This window comes from Halichoeres trimaculatus, unplaced genomic scaffold (genome assembly GCF_033239565.1).
Source record: "Halichoeres trimaculatus isolate MK-OKI-2021-1 unplaced genomic scaffold, fHalTri1.1 fHalTri1_scaffold_3, whole genome shotgun sequence".
NCBI lineage: Eukaryota > Metazoa > Chordata > Actinopteri > Labriformes > Labridae > Halichoeres > Halichoeres trimaculatus.
In genome coordinates, this window is record NW_027437181.1 from 13,185,366 (window position 1) to 13,202,462 (window position 17,097).

Here is a 17,097-nt window from a genome sequence, read left to right on the forward strand (position 1 = left end):
TTAAACAAAGTTTAAGTTTTTTCATGAAAAAAAAACATAAATTGATGATTAATATATATTTTTGTCTAATTGTATCTTAATACTGCAAAAGCGCCTTTATTTATTTACACCAGCGGCTGATAAACGCCATGCAGGTCCGTGTGGTTAAGCCTACTTAACATCATAAATAAAGTTACCGCTGCATCCCCGCCAGAGCTGTGAAGCAACTGACAAATGTCGCATTTCGACTAACATCGGTCAATAACAGTATCCTTCCTTTACTACGGCCGCTGCACAAATAATAAGTTTTCTTTGTGTGGCAGTAGTGAGCTGACGTCAGGTCGGTTCCTTGAAGTGGAGCTGAATAAACCTTGAGAAGAGTCTCCTTCAATCTGCTGTTAGTAACTAACACACACACTCACACACCGAGACTCAATTACTGCCCAATTCCCTTCTTTATCATTCGTCCCCGACCTCTTTCATAACCAAAAGCGACCAAGGAAAAAAAGAGGCGAGAAGAAGACCAAGACGAAGTGTTAGTTGAACTAAAAACCCACGTTGGAAATAAGTAAAGTGTCGAAACTAGAAAAAGGTAAGTGTTTTTATTTCACTGACGCTGTTTTCCCCCACATCACAGAACAAGCGATGAGCTGCGTAGAGCTGGCTCCGCTTCTAGTTTCTTCGCTTTTCCCCAGCTTGTTTGTTTTATAGATAGTTTCGTGGTGTCTTTTACGCTGTAATTCATTCAGTCTGTGTATTCCGTAGCGGTTCATTTGCTTAAATCCGTTAAGTTTTTGTCTTTAATAGAAGAATGAAGTGTTTTTCCTTCTCTAAGTGGTGACCTGATAGTGGGGATCGTCTTTGTGTCCCTCTCTCGTTTTCTCTCTCGCACCGTTCACTCAGGCTGCTGTATTTGATAACTTGTTTAATCGTTGAAAGATGAAACTTTTTGAAGGGTTTATGGTGCTTTTTGTGTTATCTATGTTTAGTTGATGTGCGTTTGTCGGTTTGAAGCGTATTTGGACGTTGTTGTTATAACCGTCAACGTTAAGGGGGTAACTGCGAGGGACTGGGCAGCCGTTGGTCCTCGCTGCCCGTCCGTTAAAAATCCATCCAGTTTTAATAGTCCCTCGACGCGAAAATAAAACAATTAGCGACAAATACATAAATATCCCCTTTCGGTTCGGATTAACTTTGACGTATAATATTCTTTTCCTTATCCACAACGGATAAGAGTTTGAGCTTTTTCGTGTTGCTAGTTACTTCGCTGGCCAGCCTGCCGGGGAGCTGCTGCTGCAGCTATCGCGGTCGCTTCCTCAAACCGAGAGGCACGCAGGCAAGCTAGCAGCCGCTTGGCCGAGTTGTTGAAATTTATCCCTTTGTGTATATTACAATATCCTCCATTTTTTCTGCCCCTTCCAAAACAACAAGCCTCTCGCCATCTTGGTTATTTTAAATTCGTCCCCCCCTCACCACATCAAGCACCCCTACCCTTTCCTCTCTCACACACAGAGAAACACACAGGCTACTTTAAAAGGAAATGGATCCACTTTTTTTCGCAAGTTTTACAAAACTTTTAGACTTCGTAGAGAAAATCGACAACAAGGAAAGCGTCCTGTGCGTGGTTTTGAACGGAAACACAGGTGGTTTACAGATTGTCAGCGATGATTTGAAGGCAGTTTTCTCGTTAAGTTAAGAGTGGCACATTGTGTTTGTTGCATTTGCGTGAAGAGCAAATAAAAGTGACGTAGTGTTGTTAAAAGTCAGGTTGGTCCTAAGAAGAGATTCAGGGAAACATATTGGCACTAAAACACTTCAGTTAACCACATGTATTTTAACACTAACAGCGTGTGTTGATAGATGTGATTTATAAGTATACTCAGTGCTGCTTTGTGTTTATGCTTGCAAGGGAGCATGCATGAATGAATGAAGGAAGGAAGGAAAAGAAAGAAGGAAGGAGGGATATTAATTACCAAGAACCCTATCAAGGGAGGAACAGTCAAAATGAAATTAAACTGGATATCTCTGCTAAATAACAGTAAATTACAGTGATTAGACATCCTTTGAATTATGAAGTAGTTTAGAAGATAATTTGATTAAAAAGGATGTAGCCCAACAAACCCTGGATGGTTAATAAGTACGCTGCCCTTTTAACACAATGTTGAACCTATGATAGTGATGTGCTGAAAACATGCACACTCACATGAATTCTTCATAGTCATTACACACACACACACACACACACACACACACACACACACACACACACACACACACACAGTTTGAATCACCCCTTACTGAGCTATAATAGAGGCTTGCAACAGTTTAGACACCACACTCGTTGCAGAATCACCCTGTGACTTGAAAATGTCATCCATCTTACAAAAAGGTGTTATTTTAGCTGCTCTGCGCATCTGAGCAAAACTTGATCTCACTTTCTTCCCCCATGTCCTGTAAGCAGTTTCAGAAAAGAGGAGGGGGAAAAGAAAACAAACCGTACAAATGCTTTGAAATGGAAAATCTGATCATTTCACCTCCCACCTCTTTTGTTTGCCCGTTTATTGCTGCAAAGCTGGAGTGCAGAGGAGCAGATGTTTAGCCAAACATGAAGGCGCGGTGCCTCTGTCCTTATGGGGATGGCTCTCCCCTCCTCTCACTGCTGATGCATCGACATGACAGCTGCTTGATTTCATGGAGCTGCTAAGAAGCCATTAGTGGTATCAGTGAATTGAAACGGAACAGTGTCTCTCAGTTTTCCACCACTATTACAACTGTCTATTCTCAGCATCATTTGTGCAGATTTGCTTATGTGTGTGTTCATGTGTGTGTATGTGCTGCAGCTGAACACACAGACCAACAAGAAGTACTAATATATTTGTGCAGTGTGTTTTCCCGTAATTTGGGAGAGTGAGCAAGAGCAAAAGTGGAAAAAAGGGAACAAATCTGTCAGAGTTTGTTTGCCATGTTGCTTTGAAATGAAAGCACACTGTGCTACCTCAAGCACACTCAAATCAGAGATGTCTCTCCTTGCCAGGCCAAGTAAAAAAAGAAATCAACTCTCGGCTGGAGTTTCATTCTCTCTCTCCCCTTCTCTCTATGCTTCTCTTCCTCTCGCTCAAATTGGAACTGTTGTTTTTGAAGAGATAAAGGAGGACTTCCGCTTGACTTGAACATTCAGGAATTAAGGATAGACATAGTTAAGCCCTATTTGCATGTCTACCAAAGTCACAGCAAACGGTTGCTATTGACTAAGCTGATTAGGTGAAATTAGGTTCACGAGCTCTGTGTCTGGGGGTGCTGAATCTGACAGAACTTGGACAGCTTTTGAGAAGACAATCCCATGAGCACACATGGCTGTATTCTCCATAATCCTTTACTATTGAATATGGGTCTATCTTTTTATGTGGGAGAAAAGCCATGGTTCTTTTAAAGAGAGGAAGTGAAGTGAGATTTATGAGGGGTGCATGATATATCGATCAAGTCATCAGTCAGAGCGGATCCTTTCAAAGAAACATGTTACAGTATCACTTTGTTCTGTGAGTGATATCATCTAAATGATGTCAGATGCATCGGGCATGTGAATGATTCATCTGTTAATTACAAGTGAATATGAAGTCTGCACCTTCATTTATTTTATGCCACAACACATTATTTCTGTTTAGTGTGACAAACACTTGGACAATGCTCCTAAGATCTACTCGTTTGTGTAGAAACTTTTCAGTAAACAAGAGCAGAGTTCTACAGTTTGGTATTTACATAAACTTACAGCAACAGCGTGACAGTGACATTTAAGCGCTAACCTGCTCTTATAAGAAATGCAGGGACCATAAATGCTATTTCAGAATAAACAAAAAATGTGCTCACACCCTGAACGATTGCAGAAACATTAAGTGCAAGCTCATGGATCAGGATTTAAGTGAATCGTGAAAGCTGTAGTGTCATGAGGTATTTACATCTTCACTACGGATCTCATAGTGCAGTCCAACAGGTGATCAACAACTGCAGTATCTCTGTATGGAAGAAAGTGGCTTTAAGTCAAACCTCATCACAATCTTGGTGAATATTTTAGCCGCAGTATTTCTTTTTGACAACATTTATCATATGCTTTAGGCATGACAAGGAGCACCATAATTGATATCGACAAAATGTTTGAACTTTTGTGTCAGCACACTCTTGAAAATGTAAGCTATTGCCGGGCTACATTACTCTAAGTGCTTGTGAGTCAGTCAGTGCATAACTTCTAACCCAAACACTTCACGACAACTGATGTAAGAATTTTATATTTAGACCCAGATTAATTAAACCTACAAACAATTGATTGTTAATAATAGCCATCTGGGAGCCCTGTCAAAGCTCTGCATGTGTGCGCTGACACAGAGCTGTGAAATTTTGAGGGGGAGAAGAGGTCTGCTCTATGTTAGCCAAACAATTTAAGATCTGAACATGAGACAGAGTCCTGATCACGTCTCTTTATTCTTTCTTCAGTAGTCAGCTGTTTGCATACACATGCAGAAAACAATAATGAGAAAGGACATAATGTTCCAAGAATCTGAGGACTTTTATCAGATTCTTGTGAAGTGAACATTAATCCTATCAGGTCTAATGGTCCTTTGAGTAGAAGTGGTGTTTTAGCAAAATCCCTGAAAGCTTCTAGGCATTAGATTGATAATGCTTCCCATTGTAACAGATCAGATCTGTGCTTCTGCGTGTCTGCCCACAGTTTTGTGCTGTGTGTTTATAGGCCTGTGCAGGCAGCTCACGTATTGATACGTGTTTACAGGGCCTCGCAGGTTAATGTCCTCTCAGCTGGAAAGTTGGTTAGCTCTCAGATGATCTACCTAACCTTATGTTACCTTACTATTTTGGTGTCACTGCCTGTTCACTGGATGTTCTGATAAGCATCAGGGTACACAAAGATTGTCTAAAGTGCATGCTCAGACGGTGACTTTTAAAGTAACCGTGTCACACATTCAGCTTATCTTTGACCATAAATCTCAGCTTGTGTCTGTATAATGAGACACACAGCTTTATTTTAGAGGGAAGTTAATGAGAAAGAGCAACATATGCCTCCTGTTGTAGGAACAAATTAACAGTCTCGAACAGTTAATGAAAACTAAACAGCCCAACACGCATAGTTTTCTCTACATTTCTGCATGGATTTCATATGGTGGATTAATTACCAAACAATAAGCAGTGTAAAGTGCATGCAGGTCACCCCGTGTTGACTTTCAGGAGACGGAAGACAGAGCGGCCAAATTTGGGAGGGAAAGGCGATAAGCTGCTTCTTTGCTGCTCATCCCCTGGGCCTCTATTTATCATTCAATGTGAGAATTTCCTTGATGAAAGTCAAGGTTGTTTGTGCATGCTCTGTCTCGTTGGGATGCCTGTTTTTCCACCAGCAAGGTGAAAAGGTTGATTTTCTCCCTCCAAAGAGAGATGCCTTGTTCGGAAAGTCCAGGCTAGTTTCTTTTAATGAAGTCTCAAAAGGTCCTGATGATTTTTCCACTTCAGGGCTGTTTTTGTTTTGTACATTAGCGAGGAAGGTGAAAATACAGATGTACTTCTTGTTTTGTTGGAGCCATAGAGCAGCCTGCATACAAGTCTCATAATTCACTGTTTGTCTCCATCACACATTCATGTGGCAAAGAAGGTTATCGCTTTATGTGAGCTGAAAGCATCCATTCAGTGTGGTCTAACATCAGAGCAGAAACATTGCAACAAAATGAATGCAATTCTGCCCTTAAAAGGAAATCTCATTAATGTTATTTAGCTACATGAAACATAGACGTTCAGGTTATCTTTACAGGCATGGCACAGCATAAATATAATGCGAGGGATTTGTTCAAGAAATCAAAACAAAACGTGTACTGTAATTTTCTCTCCTCCCTCTTCAATGCATATAGGCGTCCATCATTTTATATCAGCAGGAATGAGTTTATGAAAATGACACGCAGGTCTGCAAAACCTGCTATTTAGCTTGATGTTTACCACAGCATGACATTCTCAATCTGTAGCAGGGGGCCTTTATTTACACTTTTCTCCAGATACATCCACACTGGCTGAACGCGCTTGGATGGGGAAAGGATACTGGGAATGGAAAAGAAATAGGAAGAGGGTTTGAGACGTGGGAATGGGAATGATATTGGTTTCTCTATTGGCGTGCCTCCTGGGTCAGTGGGGTTCTTGATGATACTATAGAATAGCTTGTAGCGGGCAGGGGAGCTGTGAGCCTAGGTGGGTGTTAGGATGCACGTAGACACACACACACACAGACACACATCTACTCTGGCTTGCTGTCAGAACACAGGCATTTATGCATAAGGACAGCACACACACTCTCTCTCTCACACACACACAAATGCATGAGATTGCGCCTCGGCAGCCCCCATTTATTGATCTTCTCCAGCATTTAAAATCTGGTCACTGCTGCCACAAAGGCTTTTTATTTTAGCTGTGCTGGCAAAGACGGCTCCAAGCTAAGCCAGAATTTTAAATATTTAACTCCTACAGAATGCCATGAGAAATGACAAGGAGAGGGGAAAACAAATAGGAAAGCAGTTTCGCACAGTGCAATAGCTTTTTGCATATTTGTACTGAGCCATGTTTTATATAAATCACTCTGGTACAATCAGCTCTCACCGTGTCGGCTGTGTAAGCGCTACAGTTCGGAGTAAAAATCTGCATACACAGCAGCCTTCCCTCCATAAAGTCTCGATCTAAAATTCATGGACATTCTTTATTTCTCTCCAGGAAAAGTTACACAAAAGAGATAAGTGTTGACTCGGACTCTCAACTTCAGTCAGCACTGACCTACATGGCCTTACCTTGTTACTATCCCAGGCAAGGCTGCAACGCTAGCAGCCATTGGATTAGTCACTACTGGACCTGGGACAAGCGGCTGTTTTTAGCTTTTTCAGTTTAAAAATGGACACTCATGTGTAGAGGCGACTCAATGATGCTTAATCCACAGAAGCCCTACAGCACGTAGTCATTACCATCCATCTCTCTGTGAGGGTTTCTCTTTCTCCTTTCTCAGCAGACACAAAATAAGGTAGTAAAAAATTAATTCCTCTTTCTTCTTAGGAAATGTGTTCAGTTAGTCCCAGGTGGAGGAGAGGAAATGATCTGATGGACTCTGGTCAAACTACATTTCCAAATCATTTGTCTTGAAAAGGTCAAAGCACATTCATGTGATCTGGATACCCTTCTGCAGTGTAGTGAAGCTGAATGTTAGGTGAGTGTTACTTATTAGGATCCAAACCACTGGAGTTTCCTCATCCTGTTCAACCTGCTGCTGTTATTTTTCACTTGTCCGGTTACGAAAGCTAAACATTGCTCAGTCTGTGGCATTGTCCTGCTTTCCCTGTCTGTCTCTCTCTTTCTCTATCTCCCTCGCCTGTGCTCTCTCTTACTGAACGATGACACTGAGAGACAGCTGTAACGTGAGACGCCTCTCGATCCTGGCAGGGGCTTCGAAAAGCCGCGGCAGAAGGGAGGGAGCGGGCCTTTATCTGAGACTGGGGGCGCTGACCTCCCTTCATTCCCCTTCTCTTTTTCTTTTTCCTTTCTCTTGCCTGTCTCTACGTCTGCTAGCATATCTTTTCCTCCCCCCACCCTCTGAAGCCAAGACTGCACTATTAAACAAGTGTAATGCTCAAACGCTGTCTCCTTAGAGCAGGAACCTGATGAATGAAACAGAGCTGCATGTTGCCTACATCTCCACATCTTTTGGATCAAACTTATGGTTTTTCTTTAAGGCCTTGAAGGGCAGAACATGCAGAGTGATACAGGGATGACATGTGTTTGTGATCCAGCAGAAGGCCCCTTCTTGTGTGTTTGTGTGTGCATGTGTGTTTGGAAGTAGATGGAAACATTCGCACACCCCCCGGACTCCAGGCTATGGCTGCTAAATCCTCTGTGAGAGCTCCCGTGTGTAATCCAAACATTTAGAGCTAATTTAAGCATGCAGGCAGGAGCAGCATCCTTTAGGAAACAACAGCTCTCACTCTCTCTCCCTCTGCCTCTCCCTCAGTCCCTCCTCCAGTGTGTGTATATGTGTGTAAGTGTGTGGTTGAACTATATATGTGTCTGTGTGCGCGTGTCTAGTTGTCGCTGCAGGGAAATGAAAGCACTCAATCACTCACCTGTCAGAGTACTTCAGATTCTGTCCATAACACACACTCACACATACACATGGACACACACTCATGGGCACATATGTGCACACACACTCACCCCTGAGGGTTTGACAGGACTGGCCCTTTATTGACTCCCTTGATCAGGGAGACAGCAGATCCATTTAATAGAAGCTGCACACACACAGAGGCAGGCATTGAAATCAAAGTGGATTCACATCTGCTCTCCACACAGCTCCACTGTAGCATTTTCCGCTCATACAACAGAGCTGGTAGTCATTTAAAACTGAGCTTAGAATGGCTTCTGAACTAAAATTTGAAAGCTAACCCTGATAGAAGTCATGATGTAGGGAATGCCAGCTGTTTTCTTATCACAGTTGCTCTGATTTGGGTCTTTAACACGTCTTGTGTTATTGTAAAGAGGGTCAATCATGTTAATGTAATCATGATACAAGCCCGGTCGGGGTTATAGGCATGTTCTTTTGGCCTTGGCCCTGGTTCTTCCCCCAGTTGGCTGTGTTTTATGCTGAGTGTTTTGGAAGGCCAGTTAGCCAAAAGGGTGCTGGGAGGAGATGTGACAGCTGTGTTGGTCACGGCTACTCTGACCTTCACACGTCATCTTGATGGATCATCAGGGCAGCAACGATACTCTGAACCTGTTGTAGTGGCCTGAGCAAGCTTTGATTATCCAGTGGTGAAGATCTAGTCGCGTATTGGACTCAGACAGTTCCTCCAGTCCTGATTTCCTTATTTCATCACGAATGCTGATTAGGGGTGCAGCTATCCAATAATTTAGTATTCGAGTATTCTACTGAAAATCCCATCGATTAATCGAGTAATCGGATAAAATACAATTTTGTTTAGTTAAAGGGCAGTTATTTTTCAAATGAAATTTTTTCTCTTTAAGAAATAGAATTTTCTGATACAGCATGTCAATAAGAGCACTTGCTTTGGTAGCTTCAAAATCTGTAAACACACTTTGACACATTTTTTGTGCCTTGTACATCTCATCAAATGTTGCGGCCCCAAATGGCACCCGTTTCGTAGAATGACCCATTAGTCTCCAAACTCCAGAAAAGAAGCTAGATTTGTTGCTAATAGCTATTTTGTATAAGAGGTGGCTTGAGGGGTCTGAAAACTCTCTTAATATGGCCTCAGCTCTATTTGAAACACCACTCTTTGATCTTTTTTAAAATTAAACGATTCCTCGAGGCAGAGAGAATTACTCGAGTAATTTTTGTAATCGAGTACCTCGAATCATTCGAGGAATCGTTTCAGCTCTAATGCTGATTCTAGTATATGAATTTGCAAATCAGCTGATACTGAGTATGGATCTCATAGATCAATCAATCTTAATTTGTACAGCAAATCCCAGCAATTGTGATCCTATACCAATGCCATATTCCAAACATACACAAAAAAATTGAAAGCTTCCCAACTTTTATAATACAACTTCTTATTTCAGCACAAAAATCGAAACAAAAGTTATCTATTGACACTTAACCTAAAGCATGTGTAGCCCATTTTTTGGTGAATGAATAACAATTTGGTACAAAGGAGGCTTCTTTGTGTCATCCATACAGGGCTTTGGTATTTCATATGAAACTATCTTCATTTACTAACCAGGTTTTATCTGGAGTATAAATCATACCTGAATACACGGCACAGTCGGTTTCAGGGGTTGATAGAAGGAAAGAAAAGTTTAATTGTCTTCCAAAGTGTTGATAAACATTGCATACTTCCCAACCTTAAGGTAAATGTGTTGCTTTATATGTTGATGAATTGCCTTTTATTTGTACTAATAAAGCTGTGTTTTTACTAATAAAGCTGTGTCTGTCAAGTTTGCAATCCTTGTAGTTACTGGTACACTAGTTAAGCTGATTCTCCAGTAACATTATTTGTGAAGTACAAACCTGCTGCGTTCCGATTTCTAATTTTGAGACACTTTTGAGTCACACATTTCCATTGGTCATTTGTCTTAAAATAGGAAGCAGCTCACTTTTAAGATGATAACAGTGGTCTGAAAAACAGGTCTGTTTGTGTTACACAAGGAGACATCTGTGTATAAGTTGGCTTCTTTTGGTACTGTAAACATGAATGGATTTGTATCCTAAAATTCACTTGTGTCCAATTTTTTTTGCTTACATGGCATCATTCTTTTGTGCTACATAAGTTACCAGACGTCAGTTCTTCTTCTTCTTCTCTGCTTGTTAACAGAAGTTGCTAGTGGCAGCCATAATACATCCATGGTGGCAAAGATCCAGTGAATCTTGTAATGAAGGCTGTTGTTGAGTTAATTCTTTGCATGGAAAATAAATGTATGCATCAAGTTGGTGCTTAGACTATTATTGCTGATAAGTGATCCCAAATTTTGGACCATACTGGAGGCATTTCAAATACTGCTATACGTATTGGTGGAGTTTTATACCAAACAGTGGACAGTCCCCATACAACAAGGCCAGATTGACAGCATCTCTGAATGGGGATTTATCTTGTGAAGAAAAACAAGAAAAAGGAAGTGGATTGGCTAATGCAGCAACGGGCTCTCTGCCATTAAGAGAAGTGTTATCATGGCAACACAAAAACATGAGTACATACACAGACAAAAAGACAGATGCACACAATCCTGCCTGGTATTTCACATATATTTATATAAATATATATATATATATATATTGTACCTCTCACAAATGGATTGCACTAATGTTCTGAGCTTTTCGCCAGTCTCAAAGCGCTTTACTTTGTGTGTGTGTGTGGTGTAACCCGTTCCCTTGAGATGCCACTTGCTCCATCAAGTCAAGGAAGAAACCATTTAGCGGAATGACAAACACACACACTCACACACACAACACAGCTCCAGGAGGCTGGGAGGGATTTGAATTGCACTAACGTTTCTCACACAAAGTTCTTTATTCCTCCACCCGCTCCTTCCTTCGCCCTGAACATACACTTACTCACGTACAAAGGTACTCGCACAGAGATTCCATTTTGTCAGCTTTCAGCCCCAGATCATGTAACAATAAAAGATGCTGCCCTGCAGTTAAACACTGCCAGTAAATCACAGGGCAAAGAAAGCTGGGAGAAGCACTTATTTTTAAGCAGCACGAGAGACCACACTGGGGGGAAGGGGTTGAGACAGATAGGGTAAGACAGAGAGAGGGAGAGGGGAAAAGAGAGCTTCTTTGTGCACTGTGTACTGGCATTGTGTGTGATGAAGAGATGAATCACTGCTATTTAGGGATTGGTTTCCTGCAACTGATTGTGTGACGACTCGGTGGCGGACAGACTGTCAAGACTTGCCTGTTTTGTTCTGGGGGCTTCAGGAAAATGTCTGCGGCCAAGTCTCGCTTGCTCACTCCCACAGGGCCCCGTGTGCCAGAGATCAACTGAGACAACAGAGACAAACACCTCACCAGTGTCGCTCTTCTAACAAGGCATCAAATATTCAAAAGCCAGGGATTTTAGGCCAATCTCAATATGTGTACTTTCAGAGTACACTTGTTTTCTTTGCTCAAATACCAACACAGTTTTTTCTTTCTTTTTGTTGCAAAGAAGGCTCACATGAAACATGGTGTGACCTTTCTTCTTCTTTCTCCCTTTTTCTTTCCCTCTTGTCTTCCTCTCTGTCACTGGCTGGTGCAAAAGTCCAACCCCTGTTTTTAACCCTGTTTAGATGCCTCAGAGCTGCTGTTTGATTCCGAAAGTAAAGTCAACATCTGCGTAGCAGAGGAAAGAGGCTAGATTAGGGAAACCAAACAAGGCAATTCAGAGAGGCATCATAACAGTTAGGTTGTACTCTGCCCATGTGCGAGCTTGCCTAGAGTGTAAAAACAGGTAATTATAACTTTGCAGTCGTTCCCGTTTTTTTCCTCTCTTTTTTGCCTTTTAAATTTATAAGCTGGGAATTACTAGTAATGACTGCAATTATAAAAAGGACATTTGATTTTTACAAGAAAATAATCAGTTCATTCACAAAAAATAGGGTGGTATCACTCCCAATAACTTCATTTCACCTTTTAAAACTCTTGTTCTGGTTTCTGTCTTTAAAGTCATTCTCAAGTAAACCATACTTTTGTTTTCGTTTGAGTGACATTATTCATGCAAGTTTTATAGAACTGTAGCTCTGGAATTTACAGTTTCCATAAGGGAACTTGACAACTAACCCATTTAGTTAGGTTGCCTGCAGTCAAAACCTGTAATGTAGAGACTGCAAACAGCGAAACATGGACCACAAAGAAATGAATAAAACATTATGAAAGTGACCGGACACTTGCCTGATCTTGAGGCACCTGAACATCACAACAGCTGTGATATGAACCAGGAACTGAAAGCAGACACGCTAAAGACACTCTACAGAGACTGAGGCTTTTAAAAAATATTTCTATTTTCACCTTAAAAACCTCAAACACTAATTGAGTGGAAGTTAAGACATTTAACTGCATAGACGTAACTCGCCAAAATAAAAGGCTTGTTTAAAAGGAAACCATACTTTCTGGTTTGGCAACCAAAGACGTTTACCTGGTTCAAAGCCTGGCAACAAATTTGAAAGCTGGCGATGAGCCCTGCTCCAATGGTTGATCGCTGTCCTTTTAAAATCTCATATGTGCGGCTGAAAAGGACAAAGTTTTTAGTTGATCACTTAATTTGTTGATCAAGTAACAAGCAACTTTGTGATAACTGACAAACTATTGGGCAAATTTTCTTTTACATCAATTAATTTCTTGCCGTTTAGGTAAAATGTAATTTGAACATGTCATGTAAGGCCAGTTTAATGTCTTCAACCAACCTCTTATACAAGTTGATGATATTTATGTTAACAAATGAGAAAATAATCTACAAATCTGTGGCTTGCAAAGTAAAATCTAATTGAAGTCGTACTTTTATGAACTGACAAGATTCATTAGGACTTTGCATTTTGAGAAAAAGGCCACAGACATTATGTGAGGAAAAAAGTCATGTTTTGTGATATTTCATCCATCTGCCATTGATGTTGAACTAAGTAGATCTTACAGTAAAATGAGGTTAATAGACTAACAGCCTGATTCGCAGTCAGGCAAATGATGGCAGACAGCACTGGCTTTCTTATCCAGTGTAATTCACCTGCCTCATGGCTGGCAAATCATTTTCTGTGCTGAAGCCCTATGAGCAGAGATCCTTTAATCATCCACTAATAGGCCTTTATGAAAAAGCTGAAGATGAATTCAGCCTACCTGGCTCTCTGTTATCATTATCACTGCGATGAGTTATCAAAGTATTTGTGTGTGTGTGTGTGTGTGTGTGTGTGTGTGTGTGTGTGTGTGTGTGTGTGTGTGTCTGCGGTCTGTGCGTGTGTGTGTTTGTCTGTCTGTGTTAGAGTGTAGATAATGAAAGGAACCATTGCAGTTCGATGAGTGTGGGTATTATCAACACCGCCAGTTGAGGTGATTTCTGTTCTGTGATAAAATTGAGCTGTAATGACAGATGTGCATCGCATTATGTGTCACAGACTTTGACATGACTGCGGGGCATCTAGAAAGACAAAATCACTTAGGCTCATAAGCTGCAGTATACCCTTGTATGTTCTCATTATACCGTGACTCATTCCATCAAGTGACATTTAACAACATGAATTACTAAAAAACAGCAGCAAAAATAGGCTCTGAACTCAAATGTAGAGACAATATCTGAACACATTTGTGCCGATGAGAGTCCAGCAAACTTGATTCTTACATTGCTGTTGACCAGATGGATGTGTTTACTGTCAACAGGACCTTGTTAGATAGCTACCCACACATGCAATAACACTGTTTGTGTGTCTGGAAATGTCTATAAGAGGCTGCTTCTCTGCGCCTGTGTGCATGTTTGTGAAGAGAACTGTTTTTTGATACCATCTAATCATGCTGACACAAGTTATAACTGAAAGTTGTCGCGGAGAACTCTTCTCCAGAGTTTTGCGTGAGTCAGTCATTATTTGTGTTGCTGTATAAGTATAAATGAGCCTGAATAAAAGCTGTGAATGTGTTTGTTTTCTGTAGCATGTTACAGGGTGGCGTCTGTTTTAGTGAGCCGTTTAGATTAGGCTCAGGCTGTAAGAGCGCAGGAGGGCCTTAGAGACAATGCATGAGAGATGGGCGTGAGAAAGCCGGTAAGGCTTGGTTCTCTGCAAGAACTGTCTTGTGTTTGGGGAAAATATCCTCACACTCAAAGCTCCAGTGTCTGGATCCATTTCTAACAAACAGGTTTTGCAAGAAAGGGCTCAGAGAGAAAGAGACTTTTTGTGTGTATGAATATCTTCCTGTGTGTGTGTGTGTGTGTGTGTGTGTGTGTGTGCAGCCACAGCTGCGTTTCAGACATCACTGTGTTCTCTTTTTTGTTTGATGTGTTTGAAATCCTAAAAACTGGGTTTGGTAAATGTAACTTAGATATTCATGTGGTTTTGTCTGTTTCCTCCCCTCCTCAAAAGGAAAACTTTCAGCGTTATCACAATACTGCATATAAACCAACCATTTCATTATCATATAAATCAAAGCCCGCCGGAAAAAACATATTATTCCTATGACTCAGATGATATTTATAAGCTGAACCGCATCTTTTGTTTCTGCTTTTTCTCCAGGTGTTATAGCAGTTATGTCAAAGAGCTGAAGACATCTCTAACAGTGAGTAAACTACAGAGCATTCACTTCTCCTCTTCTCCACTCTGCCCCTGGTACTTATTCCTGTGTTACAAAACAGTTGATGCGTGACTTTTTAAAATACATATTGTCGCACACTTCTGCTATTACATCTTTTTTTCCCCCTCCTATGGCACGCCAGAACAAACTTGCAGACTCCTCCAGTTTCAGGCCTAATTTGATTTTCATTCATTCAGTGAAAGAGGATGCTTTTTTTCTCCCCCAATTAAATTTAACAAGAGCCCCTTGAAAAGCAGTTGTTATGATTACATTACAAATTCGGGGTTCATTCAGTGAATCAAGCAATTAATTAGATTTCTCCCATTTTAATCAGAATATTTGTCTGAAACGTAGGCGCCTAATAAACATTCGTTGAGTTTGCTATCTGTTCTGAGCCAGTGCTGAATGTAAATGGTTGTTAACTGTGCCCCACAGTGCAGTGTGTTTAGTTGTTTTATGTGCATGCAGCCTGAGTCCGCTCCCCTCTCTCTGTCTGTCTCTTTCTTTCTTTCTCTCTTCCTTTTTCTCTGTTTTCTCACTCTGTCTCTGTGTGAGAGCTCGCTATGCTCAGGGGCGCGGCTGCGTCCTCAAGGCTTCACTTCACACACACCAAGGTGGCAGTTTGTTGTTGCACACACAGACAATGACTTGCACTTTTCCCTCTTGCCTGACTTGATGGCCTTGTGCCTACGAGTGTGTGTGTGTGAGTGTGTGTGTGTGTGTCACCGGATCAGATGGGATCTTTTATTACGAAGGTTTTAACTGAAATACCTGTTCTGTCTGTGTGACCGTCTCTTTAGCCTTGTGTGTTAGCAGACCTGATTCTATCTGGTCGAACCGTTACCGCTTCGTCTCAGGCTGTGAATGATACATTACATCCCCCGCAGGTAGGAGCGGGCTGCTTGTATCATTTGTGATAAGTATTGATGAGTTCTCTCTTGGGGAATCAATTTCTAGGGGGGGTGTAGTCTTGTAGATCAACTCCCCCTCCATGGCTGGCTGTTTCGAAGCGCCTGACTCTTTCCTGCAGCCCCATAGAGAGCATGCACAGCAGAGCAGAGGGAAAGATGGAGCTCATCCAAACAGCTATGGTGTAATTAGCTGACATTTGTTGCTTGGAAGACAAGAGAAGGAAAAAGGAAAGAGCTGCTCAACTCAAACACCCAAAGGAATATGCAAATGTTGAGAAAATGAAAGAAAGACAGAGAAATGTGTCTAATGGCACGGAGATATAATTATATTACATTCCCTTATGTTTGGTGTGTGTGTGTGAGTGAGAAAGAGAGGGAGAGTGTGTAATAGTGTGTATTATGAACCCATTGAACTTTGTGTTAGCATTTTTTTCAGTGTTTTCACCACTCAAGGATAAACCATCGGTCTCTAGAAAGGAGTAACCAGATGATACCTTCGTCTGCTGTTTAGCTCTCTTATTTTGTCGAGCATGTCCTGAGGTATTCAGCCGCTCACTACCCACATGAATCAGCCATCCACAACAGAGCTGATTCTTCACTTCCAGGAAGGTTGTGCATGTGTGTGTCGGTGTTCACAAGTGTGTTTTTGTGCACGCATTTAGGGAAGAGAGTGTCGACTCTCTGTGCTTAAGCCAAGGTGCTGCGTGAAAGAGCAGCAATGCTTACGCAGCCCCATCTGCTTGATCCGGGCTTGAAATGCAATGCCTTTTAATGACAAAATACTGAGTGACTGGGAGGTGTTCAGAAAAGTGTGTGTGTGTGTGTGTGTGTGAGTGTGAGAGAGGGAGAGACAGTGTGTGTGTGTCTTGTGTGAGTGTGAAATAGAGAGGAATAAAGGGAGAGGGAGAAGGAGAGAGAAAAACATCTCGAAGGTCAGGAGCAGCGGGCGGCCGTAGGGGAGAGACACGTGAGACAGAGATAGTCTTGCGTCAGCCCCACAGCAGTCCGCTCTTTATGTGTGTGTGTATGTGTGTATGAGTGTATGTGTGTGAGTGTGTGTCCTGTGGGGCCAGCATTTCCATCCGCATCCCACCGTGTGTTACGACGGAGCAGCATGCCAGTGTTTCTATTCTGAGTGTTCAAGAATGGATGGATAGATAGATAGATAGATAGATAGATAGATAGATAGATAGATAGATAGATAGATAGATAGATAGATAGATGGATAGATGGATAGACAGATAGGCTGACAGATGGATGATGTACATTACAGATTACTTTGAAGCAGTCAGTGGTTGGCCCTGGGATAATTCTTTACATGGCTCTTGTGACAGTGGAAGGGGAAATTACACCTTCTAGCCTGAGGGGAAGGAATTTGTGTGTCTCGCAGCCTGTCACAAAACCTTGAATAGGGTTTCATCA

The 17,097-nt window shown here is 41.6% G+C and overlaps 1 protein-coding gene across 16 annotated transcripts in view; it reads left to right on the plus strand.

Moving 5' to 3' along the window:
• Nucleotides 1-317: 317 nt before the first annotated feature.
• Nucleotides 318-17,097, plus strand: part of baz2ba (bromodomain adjacent to zinc finger domain, 2Ba) — a 66,694-nt gene continuing 49,914 nt past the window's right edge. For 10 of the 16 annotated variants that reach the window (XM_074665813.1, XM_074665815.1, XM_074665819.1 and 7 more), the window contains exons 1-2: nt 319-571; nt 14,707-14,749. The gene's annotated coding sequence lies outside the window, so the exon portion shown is untranslated. Of the gene's footprint in view, nt 572-14,706; nt 14,750-17,097 lie in introns of all 16 variants that reach the window. The other 6 variants (XM_074665811.1, XM_074665816.1, XM_074665812.1 and 3 more) reach the window with 1 other exon arrangement.